The following is a 14,175-nucleotide window of genomic DNA, read 5'->3' on the forward strand; positions in this document are numbered from 1 at the left end:
TCACCTCCGCACAAGTAGTTAATGTCCTCATAATCACTTTCCAAATTAAAAATTTTAAACTGTTAGATGTCGAGAATATTCCTTCTTTTCGCGCTGCTTCCAGTGTTATCAAAGTCTTTAGAATCATCTTGAAGTGAACCTTTTGAACCTTGAACCATCTCACAAAGAGTTCAATGGTTCGAGTTCATTTGTGAAGAACGACAGTGAGCTAGTAGCTCAGAATAATACCAGGAACGAGCGATAACCATGACTAACAAGCGAAGGACTTTGAACCTTGAACCATTGAATTGAAAGGCAATTGGTTCAAGGTTCAAGTTCAAAACTGACTTAAAACACATTTACACCTGCTCGTTAAATAACATTACATAGCCGCAACTCATGCCAAAAAAAGGACGTTTTGAACCTTGAAGCAAAAAGGTTCACGGGTTCAAAGTTCAAAACGCATAACAATAACACGCTTGCTTTGGTTGAGATAAAGGCTGCTAAAGACATTTACCTAAAACGTGCCTTGAACCTTGAACCAATTGAATTGTTTTTAAAGTTCAACAACTTAGGTTTAAAATGAAGAGGTACAAAAGACCCGAAAGAATAGAGACACCAAAAGGCAACCTGCAAGCTTGAACATTTTAAATAAAAAATTGAGGGGACACTAACACATACGTACCCTCTTTAATGCCTAGGTTGTAAGTAGGTTCTCCAAGATGAATAATACCATTTGAAGCTTGTTGCAGTCCATGGAGACATAAAGAACCTTACAGAAGTCACCCTGGAAGAGTTAAAAAAGAGAAAGATTCTTGATGCTTATAGGTTTACAAAAAAAGTATGCCAAGTTTCATACTTATCCCACACGTGCAAACTATATTTTTGTGAACTTGAGTTCTTGAATGAGTTATTTCTATTGGAAGAGTGTTTAGACATATTAGGTTTGTCTATTTGCACCTCCCTTATCAATCTTAGGGGTTGATCACTCCATTTTATCTTTGTTGTCCTAAAATAGTCCTAAAAACAAGCTTAATTTGATTGTAACCAAAAAAATTTCATCTATTTTGTACAAAACAACTCTATTTAATTGTCACATATGTTTAATAAGGGTGAAAAGGGTATCTCAAATGGGTCTTAGCTCTTAATTACCAAGTGCATGAAGAAAGTTATGGCAAAAAAAGGTGACTTTTATGTATTGAAGAGAACATGTGGCTAGGATATTGCTAAAAATGGTTGTGTGAATTGACAAGTGAAATAGGAGCCCGCCTATCATAAACCTAACCTCCTAGACATGCTCATGTTGATGTTTTTTGGCCACAATGAATAGAAGGAAAGTTAGGGTATATTGCAATTTTTCATTGAATGCATTTGATGCTTTTTGTTGCAACCAAAAAAGTGTTGGTACGAGCAAATGAATTTGAGTAATCAAAATATGAGATAGGTTTCTAGAGAGGTGCATAACATGAACTCGTAAGTTCAGACATCTTGTTCGTATGTGTCATAGATACTGAGAAATGCATCGTCAACGTTTGACAATTTTTACTCTTCGAGTTTGACAATTTTCACACTTTGGGCATTGAAGAGAATGCATGGCTAGGGTATGGCTTGAAACAATTGAGTGACTTGACGAGAAAAATAGGGTCAGTACTAGCATAAAACCAACCTCCTAAACATTCTTACACTGACAGTTTGCTTCCACGAATAGAAAAATCAAAGTTAGGGTATGTTGCAACTTTTCATTGAATGCATCTAACTCTATTTGGGGTGGAAGAAAAAGTCTCAACACAAGCAAATGGATTTGAGTAATCAAAAATTGAGAGAGGTTTTTGTAGAGGGGCATCACACAACCCCATAGGTTCACACTGATCGTTCGTATGTGCCATAGGTTCTTAGATTCATGTCTTCAAAGTTTGACAATTTTCACACTTTGAGCACTTAAGAGAATGTGTTGGTACAATATGGCTCATAATGATCGAGAGACTTGGAGATTTCAAATATTTATATTCTAGTTCCCTCTAAATATAAATTTTCTAAAAAGGTGAATTGGAGAAGTTGTTTGTGCTAGTAATAGGAGTCTAAGTGGAGAACTACTTACTTTAATGGACCAAATCAGTCATCTCTTTGATGTTTGAAGCTCTTCCTTTTCTTTTATTCCTTAGGAACAAAATGATGTAGCAAATTTCTTGGCCAAAAGGGATTTAGAGGAAAATTGTCATGCATACCTCTAGGTTAATATTGTTGACTTTGTGATAAACTCTTTAAGCTTTACCAACATATAATTGCCAACTTAAGTTTGGAGATAAGATTTCCTCTTTTAGTTATTATGTTTTTTCTTTCTAGTTTATGTAGGTTTCTCTATAGGTATAAATCTTCTTATATGTTTTCTCTTATTATTTCAGCAATTACCCTTTCCATTTTAAAATCACATAAGTGTAACATATAATCCAATACTCGATTACTATTACATTAATGCATTTACTTTCATTCCATGCAAAGCTAAGATGATAGATGGCATACCATGTAGAGCTAAGATGATTATCTCTTCCATTTATTATGTTTTTTTTTTTCTAGTTTCTCTAGATTTGCTCTTTTTACTTTAGCAATGATTCTTTCCATTTGACAATCACATAACTATAACATTGTAACATTGAGTATCTCAATCATTGGGAAACAAAATTATATTGCACATAGGTCTCGTAAAGACATTTGATATTACAATGCCTCAAGTATTTCATTTGTACAAATATACAAGTCATATGTACATATATCCAAATAAGCTTGATATTATATTTTTTTTTCATTTACATTCAATTCAATAAACCATTTGGATCCACTCTATTGTTTATCATGTCAAGAATTGCCTCAGGGTTAGACTCACGAACCTTCCATAGGTCCATGTTCAGTGGTCTACCCCCATATTTGATCAAGTGAACATTTCATGCCACCATAAAGTTTGAATAATGAAGAATATTTCTGTGTCTTGAAGTCCTCAAACAACCACAAGCTAGACTTCTTCACTTTGTACCTGCTAAGTCATGCACGAGTAAGAACCACTGATCATGTAGGGTATTCAATGTTTTCTCCATCTACCACAAGGCCATCTAATTTATTTGTTACCTCCACACAATGACACAAAGAATAATGTGTTCCTTCTTCGTCGTTTTCAGTTGCAATAACTGCATAAACACGCCCTGCAATGATATGTCCAATCATGTACATGGATTTAGTGAACAAATAAGATATAATTTATTGAATTCAAATGATTAAATGTTTATGTAGATAATTTACTTGGTTGCACTAGATTTGACACACGGTCAAAGCCAAATGATGCTTCCATCTGTGTGAGTTGCAATGTTGTCAAGAGTCGATATGTCTCAAGTGGGCTCAGAGTTCTTGTACACCACTCATCGACCCACTCCTTCGACTCACACTCATTATATGATTTGTTTCCACATGAAAAACAAAAGCACACCGTATGTAGCGTATGTATAGTCCATGAACCTACATTAGAGATTCTAAAAGAGTGCAACTCACTCAATCTTGTCAATGTACAACAATCCCCATTTTTTTCAATGTTAGTATCATTTATCAACCGAAAAAATCCATGAATTGTACACTCACCTTGATTACCTGGACCCATTGTAGCATTACACCACTTGACAATAGCTTTCACATCTATCAAATTTTCTTTATCTTTGTACTTTAACTCTTCTCATGCTAAGGCTCTTTCGATACATGCTCTTGCACCATCATGCTCACCCTTTCCAGATCCGACCTCATAGAAATTACACATTGTAACGTCATAAAATTGAACCCCTTGTAATTTTTGACTACATTTGAGTCTTTGCCTAAGTGTTTACGCCCCTTGGCCTGATCAGAGACCTGAATATACTCGTGCACAACAAAAACACACTGCAAATAAACCCTGCACCTTGTCTGCACCTTGATCTTGTCCCAAAATAAGGCAGGACCAGGGTGTGGTGCCCTAGGATCCCTTAGGACTAAGGGGTGGAACCTTGGGATCACTTATTTGGGACCTATTTTGAGGCCCCTCCCCTTTTCTCATTTCAAATGTGAAGCAGGAAACCCCTCCTATGTCAGCTTAAGTCAAAAAATTGGTCAATTACACCTACTAGCAAGTATATAAGAGGGATTTCCCATCTCATTTGATATATCATGAGAACACAAGAGGTCATCAAGCATTCAAGAGATCAAGCATTCAAGAGAAATTGAGCATTTTTAGCCTTCCTTCAAGCCTTGGAGCAGCAACAAAGACAAGATTTCAAGCATTGAAGAGGAGATCAAAATTCTACTTCATGAAACCCTAATTCCATGTGGAGGCAAGCAAAACTTCACAAGGAGGTATAAGCATTTCAATTTCAGTCAATTCAACATCCCCTCAAAGAGGAGGATTTCTACTTTCAGTCCTTTTATTTACATTATTTCAACCACTTGGTTAATTCCAAAACCGAGGTTTGATATGAAGACAAACCCCTATTCCCTCCCTCTCTTTCTGTGGCCAGGAAACATGTTCAAAGTTGTACTTTTGGAATAAATCTTCATTCACAGAGATGGAAAAACCCTTTTCGATGCATGGAAAGTTCAAAGGACCGATAGGAGGGCGCCCCTGTCCTTGCAACTTTTGTTGAATTTCACAAGGTGATGGGCAAGGTTGTTGATGTCACAACTTGCATCATTTCAATTCTTATGTCATCGACCTGGGGTGTGTCTAAAGTTGTCTATGATAAGGATAGTACCACTTATGGGGGGTTGTGCATTGTTGATCAGTGACTGAGGTCAGATCATGCTCCGTCATGAGCTATCAAAATATCTTGGTTATGACTATCAATCAATCTAAAATCTAAATCTCTAAACAACTATCCTCTAAAAAGACTTTGAGTTTGAAATAGAATTGTAACAAAATCGAATTAAGATGGAATCATGGAATTTCCTAAAAAGCTTGAAATTACTTCTAAGTCTAAGAATTTGAATCTAAGTTAAGTGTTGAAAGTAAATCTAATTACGCTTGCAGAATTTGAAATCTAATTACGTTTGCAGAAGTCAAACATAACACCTAAATCCATGATCTAAAACAACAATTTTGCTTCCATTTTTCACCATCAAACTAACCATCTTATTAATCAACATCATCTTCTTCTCTCCATAAATATGTATTAATTGCACTGCACCATTATCACAAACTTGACTAATTTCATAAGGTCCCAACCATTGTGCATGAAATTTTCCTTTAAATTCCTGGAACCTTGAGTCAAATAACAGTGCCCTATCTCCCTTCCTGAAATTTCTAGTTGCAATATGCTTGTCATGCCATAGTTTCCTCTGCTTTTGAATCAATTCTGTATGTTGTAGTGCCTCTGTTCTCATCTCATCTAGTCGGTTCAACTGCAAAATTATGGTCTTTTCTGCTTCTGAAAGATTAATCCCAACTTCCCATGTTGTTCTTAATGTTTTTAACTCAAACTCAATTGACATGACAAGTGTTTTTCCATATACCAATTCATATGGAGAAAATCCTGTAGTTGTTTTCCAGGTGGTGTTGTAAGCCCAAATTGCTTCATCCAACCTATCTGACCAATTTGATTTCCTCAATGAAACTATTTTTGCAATTATATTTTCCAATTCTCTATTGGTAACCTCCACCTGATCATTAGCTTGTGGATGATAAGGTGAAAATTTTCTATGTGTCATTTTATATCTGTGCATAAAAGATTCCATCATAGCAGACATTAACTGTGGCCCTTGATAAGATACTATCTCTTGTGGAGCACCATACCTCTGAAGAATGTGTATGCATTGAAATTCAACTACCTATTCTTCCCTAGCTACTGGCAATGCTTTCACCTTAACCCATTTTGTTACATAATCTATACAGACCAGAATATAATGATATCCTCTTGAAGGGGGATCTATGGGTCCCACAAAATCAATACCCCACTTCTCAAAAGGTTCAAGAATTGTTTGTGGTTGAAGTGCCATCTCCATTGTTGCTATTGGTCTTCCCATGCACTGGCACTCATCACAATGCTTCACATAAAATGAAACATCTTTGGTCATAGAAGGCCAAAAGTATCCTTCTGCCAACATTTTATAAACAGTTCTGATCATAGAGTAGTGTCCTCCTTCTGGTTCAGAATGAAATGAATGTATGATGTCTTAGACATCAATTTCTTGCACACACCTATGAAGAACATGGTCATGACACATTTTAAATGACAAACCATTAATCCATTGGAATCTAGAACTCTCTCTAATTAACTGCTTCTTTTGCTTAGAGTTAAAGTGATTTGGCACTTCCTTCTTACTAGGTAATTTGCAATATCTGCAAACCATGGCACTTGTACTGAAATAAAAAATAAATTTTCATCTGGAAAGGTATCATTAAACGGTTCATCTACAAGACCATTCTAGAGAGAAAATTAGCTGCAACATTCTCCTTCACTAGCTTATTCACAATAGTTATATCAAATTCTTGCAAAAGCAATAACCATCTGATTATACATCCACCAACTACAACTTTATTCATTAAATAACGAATGGCTACATGATCTGTGTGAATAAAAGTTTTGTAACCAGTGATGTAGTGTCTAAACTTGTTTATAGCATACACAACAGTTAAGAATTCCTTCTCAATTTTTGTATAATTTCTCTCAGCTAGACTCAAATTTTTATTGATGTTGTAAATAGCATGCATTGCTCCATTTTCATCCTTTTGTCTAAAGCCGTTGCAATGGAAAAATTGGATGCATTGGTACATATATGAAATGACTCTCCCCATGTAGGTCCCTTGATTATTGGTGAGTCAGTCAAAGCATGTTTTATGGTTTCAAATTACTCTTGATAGTCATCTGTCTAGGAAAATTTTGAATCCTTCTTAAGCAACGTGAATAAAGGTTCAACAATTCTATTGAAACCTTCTATGAACCTTCTGTAGTATCCAACATGACCAAGAAAGCTTCTAACATCCATTTGAGATTTAGGAACTTTGATTTGTTGGATGACTTAAACTTTCTTTGGATCTACTTTAATACCTTCCGTAGAGATGTGGTGGCCCAACACAATTCCTTTTGTCATCATAAGTGAGCATTTCTCATGGTTCAATGACAACCTATGGTCTTTATATCTCTGTAATACTTTATCCAAACTTTCTAATGCCTCTTCATATGTTTTTCCATGAACTGAAAAATCATCCATATAAACATCTACACATGAAGTAGTTAAGTCAGCAAAAATTGCTAAAACAACTCGTTGAAAAGTAGCAAGTGCATTACATAGTCCAAATGGTAAGACTCTATATGAAAAAGTTCCCCAAGGACATGTAAACATTGTCTTATCTTGATCTTTAGGGGCTACTTGTATTTGGTTATAGCCACTAAATCCATCCTTGAAAGAAAAATAGTTACTACTTGCTAAGTTATCAAGAACTTGATCAATGAAGGGCAATGGAAAGTAGTCCTTTGTGGCTTTATTCAATTATCTATAGTCATTACAAACACGTCACTTCCTATTATTTTTAGGTACGATAACCAAAGGTGATACCCACTGACTATCAGAGATTGGATAAATAAATCCTACCTTTAATAACTTCTCAATCTCAGTTTTAACAAAATACCTTAAAGCTAGATTAATACGTCTATGTCCTTGTCTCATAGGTTTGACATCCTCTGTATAAATATGATGCATACAAATTGAAGGATTAATTCCTCTCATGTCCTTGTATTCCCTTGCAAATGCCTTTCTGTGTTTTTCCAAAGTAAGTTTAAATCATTTTCTTGTTCCTTAGGCAAAGATGCATTAATGAACAAGGGTTTATTTTCCGAGAGTAAAATTTATTTTGTATGACTTTCTCCTTCAATTGGATCTTTAATAAGGGTATTTAAAGGACAAGTTCCCTGGTATTGGTGATTCAAATTTTTCCTCTTGCTTCCATCCCTATCTTCCTCAATTTGTTCACAAGAATTCTCAGTAGCATCCAAATTTTCTCCCTTGTCCACACAATCTTCATATTCTTCAACATGTTTTGTTAGTGTAACCATGAATAATTCAACAATTCCATCCCCTTCCAAATCCATATCCTCATCAACCCATTTCTGAGTATTAGAGTGAATTGCTGGTTTCACTGGAGGATAAAGTGTTATTTCCTTTTGTTTATGACCATTTCATTAGAAATGGTCTTACTGCCTGATCTGCAATCTATTAAAGCTGCAGAAGTTGCTAACCAAGGTCTTCCAAGAATAATTGGATATCCTGATGCCTTTCTTCTAGCCTTTAATACCAAGAAATCTACTGGACAATCCCATGTGTCTATAGTTACTTTGACATTTTCCAGGACCCCTTCAGGTTTAGTAGCAGACTGACCTGCTAACTGGAGTACAATTGTTGTTGGTTGGACTTGGGTCATTTTCAACATTTTTGTTGTATATGTTGTGATAACATTTATGGCTGCTCCTAAATCGATCAACACATTTGGTATTTCAATTCCTCCTATGCTCAAGGTAATCAAAGGACTCCCAGGGTCACTATATTTCTGAGGAAGTAATCTTCTTGATAAAATATTAGTAAGTTTAGTTCCTAATTGTATTGTAGGTGGAAATTTTTGTTTTCTACCAGGTGTTTTAACACAGAGTGACTTAATTAATTAATTTATTTTTTGAATATCCTTAATAGCTTGAAGCAAAGGTATTTCAATGTTAATATTTTTCAATTCTCATGAAAGTGGTGAATCTATCAGATCAATATGATTCATTTTGGATATGGGGATTTATCCATTGCTTCTTTATCCTTGTTTGTGTTTGGTTCTTCTTCCCTTACTTCTTATTCATCTCCTTTCTCCTTAATGTTATCTTTAAAAGGAGCATTGCGATTTTTTAGTTGGATATCATTCACTTAAATAACATTTAACCCATAAGGATTAACATCAGCGATGTATGTTTGTTGAGGACGATTATTTTTGGGATTGAGAACTGGTTGAGTAGTAATCTGAGGTTGGTTAACCTGTTCATTTGTAGCATTTGGACTAGTGATAAGAGGTGGAGGTTGTACCCAAGGACATCTCGACCCTTGATTTTTCCATGGTTGAAATTGTGGTTGATTTTGTTGCCATGGATGTTGATTTTGTTGCCACTATGGTTTCCACTGAGGTTGATTCCACTGTGGACTAACCCATTCTGGAGGTCCCGAAGATGTAGGAGGTGGTTTCATAGGAGGAGGAGTCTATTGATTATAGTTCTAGTTATTCCTAGTACCATATTGGCCCATGTAAGAATTAAAACCAGTATTTTGTGATCTTTGACCAATATAATTGAGTTCCTCTTCAATTATAGGTGGCTTCTTCAAATGATTCTTAATTTCAGGTAAGAAATTGCAAGAACTCGTAGCATGAATTTTCTCACAAATCTCACAGACCTCAATTTGGTTCATTGGAAACTTTCTTAAAAGATGTTTTCTTCTACATTTTGAGCAATAGATGGCTAAAGGTTTAGTGTTTTTCTTTTCTCCCTAAGTATTAAGATGGAGGAGTAAATCAGTTTTCAAATTCACCAGTTCTTCCATAACTTGAGATACATCAGGTCCCAAAGCTTTGTTTCTTTTTGATCCTCTAGTCCCAACTCTTGTCCTAGAGTACTTTTTGCAAATATCAACAATTTAATTCAAAGGAATCTTGTTAATATCTCATTTCCCCATTAAGTTCAAAGCTACTTTTGATTCATCATCAACTCCTCGTAAGAAAATTGTTTGATTGGTGTCATCATTAAGTCCTTCAACACACGTTTTATACACAAACATGAATCTATCTGCATAATACTCTAAGCTCTCATCTTCTAATTGTTTCATCTGAAATAGTTCCTCTTTCCTATCTCTAACTTGACAATAATCTTGGTATTTATCCAAGAAAATTGTTTCCATTTCAGGCCAAGTAGAGATTGAACCAACTCGTAATCCCATAAACCATCTTAATGTAGATTATTTCAAAGTGGAGGGGAATAACTTCAACCTCTGATTATCAGATGTGTAATCATAAGTCTGGCATAAGACTTTGAATTTAAAGAGAAATTGATTAGGATCTTCAAATGTTTTTCCTCTAAAAGTTGGTACTACAGAGGGTGAAATATTTTTCATAGGAGGTTCATTTTCTCCAAGATTCAAATTAATAAGATATGAGAATGTCCTATTTGGTGAAGGATCTCCAGCTTCTACTCTTTCACCCATCTCGTTGTTTTGCGGTTGTTCAAAATGTTCAACTTGTTCCTCAAATTCATTTTGTCATTCTTTGTGCAATTGATCCAGGTTATAATGTCTTGGAAGAAATCTTCCAAATTGGTCTCTAGATCTTCTCATCAACTGCTCAAATTTTTCTTATCAACACTAAGATTCCAACTTTACTAGCCAGATCTTTTTTAATGTTCCCTGGAAACGACGCCAAAAATAATAGGCAAGGCCATTGATGTCACAAATTGCATCATTTCAATTCTTATGTCATCGACTTAGAGAGTGTCTAACGCTGTCTATGATACAGATAGTACCACTTATGGGGGGTTGTGCATTATTGAACAATGACTGAGGTCGGATCATGCTCTGTCAGAAGCTAGTCAAGAGCTATCAGAAGCTCTCAATTCTGACTGTCAATCAATCTAAAATCTAAATCTCTAAACAATTATCCTCTAAAAAGAATTTGAGTTTGACAAAAAAATTGTAACAAAATTGAATTAAGTTGGAACCATGGAATTTCCTAAAAAGATTGAAATTGCTTCTAAGTCTAAGAATTTGAATCTAAGTTAAGTGCTGAAAGTAAATCTAATTACACTTGCAGATTTTGAAATCTAATTACGTTTGCAGAAATCAAACATAACACCTAAATCCATGATCTAACTTAACATCAATTTTGCTTCCATTTTTAACCATCAAACTAACCATCTTATTAACCATGCTATTACCAATCTCGTCTACAATAATTGTACTATTCAAACAACAATGTAAAACTAAGTATTACTTCTCCTAACAGTAACATTCAACTTCAAAACTAATGTTGATTACTAGAAAGAAATTACCAACAATTGAAATTTAACATCTCAGTGAAAAAGAACTAAGGTGCAATAATCTAAATTGCAAAACTATAAAAGAATTTAAATCACGACAAATATCACCTCCCTTCAATCGAGCGGGCCCTGCTCTTCCTCTGGTGGGATCTTAAAACACAAGTGATGAGATCAACTTTCTACTTTTATTGATATGTACTTCCAAAAGGAAGTAAAATAGGTTCTGAGTATTACAAAAGATTCGACTCAACTGAAACTAAGTACCCAATAAGAGAAAAAGAAACTGAAAGAAATAAATCAACTCCGAGAGGAAGTTGAGTTCTCAAAGACGCTGATGAAACACACCGATGAGGAAGGAACAAAAAGAGAGATCAAGAAAGATCTTTCATTTTGAAATGACTGGAGGTTATCATCTTCTATGTGATAGTTGTCATGAACCTTGTCGAATCTTGCTTGTTTACTAAAAAATGTACTTAAAAACACATAAATGAAGATAAAACAAAACTGGAAGATATAATTCTGATTACCACCATATTCTCATCATTTAAAAAAGCAAAAACATAAACATTGCATCATAACCATTACTTCTAGTACTTATAATTACTAGAGCATCATAGTAAAAAGTAATTAAAGATGTGTGCAATAAGGTATGCCGCCAAGCATATTAGTCTGAAGATTAATAAAAGAATAAAATATAACTATAATAAAAGTGTAATGTTTCCTCCTCATCACAGGTCAGCTTTTAATCATCTTAAACTTCTCAGATCCAGGTGCACGGCTGAATCCCGAATCTGTAGCTCACTGTTTTTGCATACTTTGTCTTTATTTTCAGCACTTATTCTTAATTCAACTTGTCAACTTACAAAAGAGGGTCAATTTAATTCCAATCACACCCAATTCACTTAATATTCAATCCTTGCATCATTTAGGATTGGATCTAGTGAATTCAACCCCTCTTTTGAATGTAAAGTCCTCCCCAAGTGAAAATTGAACCTTAGTCATTCCCTCTTCTCCCAAGTGGCGAATTGGCTAAGGTTCTCCAATTTTCTACTTTACATTTTGGTGAACCCGAGGTGTCTTATCCTCACTTCTGATTTTCATTTTCAGATTTGATTCATATGCAATTAATTAATATTTACAATCATTTTAAAAAAAATATAGCTTATGCACTTAATTGTTACATTATTTTCATAGCTAGTGTTCACCTTTACATTTTGGTGAACCCGACATGTCCTATGCTTACTTCTGATGTTTATTTTCAGAGCTGAGTTTATGCAATTTAAATTTCAAATTTTCATTTACACGTTTAACTTTCTTAAAACAAATTAAAATTTAGAGGTTGAATGCATAAAAACCATAATTTTTAGATTCAAAATTGAGCTTGCCATTTGTTTAAATTGGATTGATTGCTTTAGATTTGAGAATTATTCAATTTTACAATTCAAGTTTTTATTTACAATTTCAATTTTCAAAAAATTTAAAATTAAGCGATTAAATAACAAAACCCTAATTTTTATTTTTAAAATTGACATTATGGAGTGTGTAGGTCTTGAGTTAATTTTCAAATTTGAGTCTTGGCTTCACTTTCAAAATTTATTTTGCCTCCTTTTGACATTCAAATTTTTAAATTCATTTTTTTTAAAAAATTAAGTGGTTTATGCAACAAACCCTGATTTTAAAATTAAATTAATCTTATGCAATTCCAAATTTTCTCTTGTCTCAATCCCAAACAACATAAAAATTGGCCCTTAGGTGTGCCCTTTTTAGTGTTTCTTTCAATCAAACATCCTAAGTGTGTCCTAGTGCATGAGTTTTACTACTAGTAGCCCTACCTATAGTATCCCTGTTAGAAGAAGTTGTAGAATTAAGGCTACCCAAGGTTTAATTGCCGAGAAAATGGAGCCTAATTTGGCTAGCTTTTTCAATGAGGATATTGGTGCTTCTTCCCATCCTTCATATATTCTTGTTTGTCCTCTTGATAATTCTCACAATGAGGAGGAATCTCTAACTAGGGTATCCGATGATCAATTAGCTAAAATGGACAATCAATTTGGTAATCTTCAACAATGGATGAGCCAAGAATACCCGAATAGTGAAGCCCTCCCATTGATTGAAGGATTAAAAATAATGATTCAAAGTGATAAACATGGTGTTGATATTTTGCATGGTATTGCTCATATTGTTAATTCTAATATCATACCTATGAAGAGTTGTGCTGAAAACAGGTTATAAATAACCTCCTAGTCAAGTTAATCATTCTATTCTTTTGACAACTTCCATGACTAGTGTTCCTACCTTCACATCAAACATCATGGCTACTTCTACACAAAATGTCATACCTAAAAATGTTAGTCATGGAGGCAATACCTCTTCCTGCATTCCTCCTACCATGAGTGTTCCCCTTGTTACCCAATCACATTCACCACCTATAAATGTTAGTCACGGGAGAAACTCCTTCAATCACAATCAGAGAGTTTTTTAGTGGTGAATCTTTGCCAATTGGCGAGTTCCGCATTTTTTTTTAGGAAATGGCAAATAGTTTAAGGCAACATAGTGGTCAAATCGCCCAGAATTTTGGGGTTAACGGTCTACTATATTCTGGATTCGCCATTGACCACACACCGTTCAATGTGCATGCCCATAATATTCGCCTGGAATTACTTGGATGTGGGTATTAGATCACCTCTGTTATTCGCCAGAAATAGTAAAACGACCATGTACCCAGGATCTAATTCGCCAACGGTAAATTAAATGTTCATTGCACGCGTCGGCCAAATTCGCCAATATCAATTAAAATATTATAAGCATTCGAGAACCCATTTCACCCCGCTTAAATCAAGATGAATTTTGAAACGCCCGCACAATTCGCCAAAAATGCAATCATGGATTGATATAAATACAACTGAAAGTTTGAAACACTCTTTCTTACAATTTGTTCGTGTCTGATTAGTAAATTTGGGAGCTCTCGATTCACATTCCGCAATTTGATTTGGAACGTCGAAGTTAATTGTAAGGCAGAGGGAAAGAGTTACAATCCTACAACACAGGCCCAAACAATCCTTGATTCCTGATTCAGAGAATTGAGAAGGCATAAAGGTGAGTAATCATTTCTTCATACTTGATAGTATTAGTTTTAACT

The sequence above is a fragment of the Cryptomeria japonica genome, chromosome 9 (genome assembly GCF_030272615.1).
Source record: "Cryptomeria japonica chromosome 9, Sugi_1.0, whole genome shotgun sequence".
NCBI lineage: Eukaryota > Viridiplantae > Streptophyta > Pinopsida > Cupressales > Cupressaceae > Cryptomeria > Cryptomeria japonica.